The sequence below is a fragment of the Camelina sativa genome, chromosome 3, assembly GCF_000633955.1.
Source record: "Camelina sativa cultivar DH55 chromosome 3, Cs, whole genome shotgun sequence".
In the NCBI taxonomy this organism is placed as follows: domain Eukaryota; kingdom Viridiplantae; phylum Streptophyta; class Magnoliopsida; order Brassicales; family Brassicaceae; genus Camelina; species Camelina sativa.
Window position 1 is genome coordinate 655,610 of NC_025687.1, and position 4,137 is coordinate 659,746.

The 4,137-nt window shown below is 31.7% G+C and overlaps 1 long non-coding RNA gene across 2 annotated transcripts in view; it reads left to right on the forward strand.

The window, feature by feature from the left end:
• Window positions 1-2,017, forward strand: part of LOC109131589 — a 5,798-nt gene extending 3,781 nt beyond the window's left edge. The window contains exons 5-11 of one of the 2 annotated variants that reach the window (XR_002037185.1): window positions 32-171; window positions 275-340; window positions 448-509; window positions 716-841; window positions 953-1,030; window positions 1,119-1,640; window positions 1,737-2,017. This is a non-coding gene — a long non-coding RNA (uncharacterized LOC109131589). Of the gene's footprint in view, window positions 1-31; window positions 172-274; window positions 341-447; window positions 510-715; window positions 842-952; window positions 1,031-1,118; window positions 1,686-1,736 lie in introns of those variants that run through there. The other variant, XR_002037184.1, reaches the window with a different exon arrangement.

The window sequence follows — 4,137 nt, forward strand, 5'->3', positions numbered from 1 at the left end:
TTTCATGTGTTGTTTGTCTCACTGACTGCAGGGAGATCATCATTAAGACTAGAGACCATGTTCAACTTCAATGAAACGTAATACGTTCTGTGATTTAGTACAGATCTCGACAGATCCAGCTTTGCCTGCACCACAAAGAAGTACACCACATGCATCTGCTAGACTTTTCAGGTAAATTACCCTTCATCTGGGATTAACCAGACTTCATAACATACTCATAGCTTAATGAAACTGTTTAATTAATCTGCAAAGATCTCATTTGTTACTCTTTCAGGAATTTAATCTTCAAGCAGTGAAAAGGGCTAACCAACATGCATAAACCATCTTCAATAGCTTCACCGTAAGTTTCTAATCAAGTATTATGCTTCTTTTCACCCCCATAAAAGTTGTTTGTATGCATAGAACACTTGATTTCATGCCATCTGATATGCCTCTGTTTTCCTGCAGAATAATAATTGGAGGCCTCACTTTACTGAACCAAGGAGCCTTGTAGCCCTGTGAACAAAAAGGTACTACTGAATTACTATCTACTTCATTTATCTCTCTCTCTCTCTCTGTCAGTGTAACTTTGGAATCACATCAAATCACCTATATATTTAGTGAATCTTTTGCAACACCAAAATATCTATTTTCTGAATTAATAATATTTATTGTGTGTGTTTTGTTTAACTCTTGACTGATTTTTTCTTGATACCCTTGATGGTTTTGATTGCAGGTCTGAATGCTGAGTTAAGATATGAGTACTTGGAGAAAAGTTGTCTGATGATGAATCCATTGCACTTTGGCCACAAAATCAGTCTCAGTCTCAAGCCAAAGGCAATCATTTGAAAAATGTGAAAAGGTAAGTCGCAGGTGACATTCTTAACAACCATTCTGATACCCAAATGTGGTCTCACATTCCTCTCTTGTAATAGGTGTTTTTTTCATGTGTTGACTGTCTCACTAACTGCAGGGAAACGAGTATTGCTCTGACCTGCTTCAAGATCCTTCATTTGAATTCACTCACGACTCCTGCCAATGGCTTGAATGAGTATATTCCTTCGAATCACTTCCATTTAAAATTTGAATCAGAATCCTTGATCATTTCGTTTCTGCTTGAATGGTGCCTCTCTTTGCAGATGCTTGACTACAATGTACGTGGCAGTGATAGGAGGAGCCTCTCAGACATTTTGTTCTGTTTTTATATTTATTTCTGCAGGGAAGCAAGCTCTATCGTGGTCTCTCTGATCCATGTATGCCAAAAGGAAAGTAACTAAGGTACCACACCGTGCTCTTTTGATGTTTCAAGAAGTCTTGGCATCTGCTCTCAGGTATGGGGGTACCTACATGTACACAATGATTAAATAAGGGGGAAATAACAAAAACAAGAGTAAATAATTAAAAGACAAATAATTTTGCTGTCCAACTATATATAAAAAAAAAAGTATCAAACGGGTTTTTAGAAGATCGATCAAAAGCTCTTTCTTTTAGAGAATTAGCCAGACCAACTTGGAGCATTGAAATTCGAATGAACAGAAACCAAAAATCACAATCAAGATGGAACGAGCTTAACAAGTGATAAACGAACTGAAGAAATCGAAACCTGTTGTAGAAGACCGAAAGAGCTGCTCTTCGGGTTCATTCACCCTCTTCTTGTTTTGGTAATAAAACTAATCAAATAGTAATCACTGCTTCTGTTGATTATATATATTAGCGGCAGTTTGGTAACTTACTAACTTTGAACATAAGGAGTAAAGACGAAGGATCAAGGAAGTGACATCGTTATCAAGAAAACAAATTTCACATACATAAATCACATAGAATTTAAGTTATGCCTTAGAAACGAATCTACGATTTTACGTATGGTCCTAATATTAATTATCACATGTTAAATATGATTTTAATGATTTTTAACTTCTAATGATTATCTGCATTATGGTTGAGACTTGAGATGGTCAAGTTAGTTAGTCGTTCATTTTCTCCTCTTCTATATCATGGTTGTACACATGTGTGATGTGTGCTCATTTCTAAAATTAGTATTAACTTGTGGCTTCATTAATTTCAACATTATGTCATTTTCAATATATCTTTTAGTTCAAAAAAAAAAAAAGTGTTACTATCTTTTTTTGGAAATTATACCAAAAACGAAAAAGTGTTACTATCATTTAGAATATCTATCGAGTTGCCACTAGCCAACCTTTTACAATAATACATAGAATTATTTGTTAATTAACCATTTTTATTCAACTAAGTAGCTTAAATATCATCTTACGTGCAATGTACCTCACATTTTATTAATAAATTTGCACTCTTTGATCCAATTAGTGATTACAAGTTGTAGTGAATAATGTTTTTTTTAGGAAATAATTACCTACGAGTCTCAAAATATTTCATATTTACATAAAGTATATATATATATATATATATATATACGTTTCAAGTCTTATATTGGCAATCATATCATGATCTTATTCTATTCTTCCCACATTAATTTCATGACACAATGTCGGACACATAGTGTTGACTATATGTGTTCTTGTAACAAAGTTGATTTAAAAATAATACTTCCTCCGTTTCAAAATATAGGATGTTTTAACTAAAACACGTAGATTAAGAAGTTTTTACTTTTAACAAATTTAACCAATCAGAAACAATACTGCATAATATAAAATATTAAATTAATCTAAAAATTGCATAAAAACTTGAAAACATTTTTTATTATAAAACAAAAAACTTCTCTAAAACATTTTATATTTTGAAACGGATGGAGTAAAACATGAAAATAAAATAAGTAATTTTGATATTCTAAGAAGAAAGGAATTAAAAAGCGTTTCAACGACCAAAGAGATTCCAACGGCCGTTGTTGTGCTCATCCCATTCCCACGCATGTGCCCTCCCATTTGCTTTTTGTAGTTTCGGTCGCCGGCTCTTTGCATGCCACAAACTTATTAATTTAATGACAAACTTTGGATATTTTTATTGAATACACTGCATTACTCACGTAATTATATTTCATGTTCCGACAGTTGCCCAAATTACGGTTAAAAGAATCATTTGATTAATGCATGCAGGTTCATCTTAATTAAACTATGTAGACGGAAAATAATCATTTAAACTCTTCAGACTTCACTAGCATTGTTAAATTGTCATATGATCTAAACACCAAAAATATACTATCGAAATAGGTATTTTTTTTTATCGCTATCGATATTAGTATAACAATGCCGATAGTTAAACATGAATATGAATAAAATAAAATAGAAAACAGAGATAAATGAAAAAGCTAGAAACCATAAATCTCAGATTGGATGTCTCGGAATTGATCAAAGATATGTGTATATAAAATGAGGAGACGTATAAAAATAATAAAACTAACAGAGAAATGTTTAGCAAATGGTCACCAAATTTTAAAGTGAGAGAGTTAGGTTTGATATAACCGATATGTATGTTTCATTCATGGGGATAATGTCGGCGAATATGTCAGATGGCATGTTCCATTGATCCATCCTGTCTCTAGTCAACTTCATCACCCATACCGCTTTTCTATAATTCTTTTTTGAATATTTAAAGGAATTGGAATGAATCGAATGTATCTATTTCTCTCGTTAAGTTTGTTGTTCAGATGTTATATAAAACAAATGTTGTTCGGATGTGGTTTTCCAATTTGATGAGTAACTGTGAACCTAACTAACATCAAAACAACTCATGTAAAACATTGATTTAATTGTTAGATAGATAGATAACTTGCGTAGTCTTGTATTACGCCACTAGCTAGTTCATTTGACATTCGGGGGACAAAAAATTAATTAAAAAAAAAAAAATTATGCAATGTAATTTTTTTTTTATTGAAAGAATACGAGAAAAAGGACCTCAAACTCAAATAAGGTTTTATAATGTGTTTGTATAAAAGCTTGATTGGAAGTATTAAAATCGAATATGTTAGCATCCAAAATCTATATTTTATCAACAAATAAAGTTATAATAAGAATCTTGCAAATAAGAAGTTAAGAACTAAGTATGATTTAACATAACTACTCTCCTATTCATAAACTAATACTAAACCCAAAAAAAAAAAAAAGTTTACAAGCATCTTAAAAACTAACAACGTGAGATTTTTAATCTGATATGTTTCAAAAAATAAACATGTCCACTTTTAGA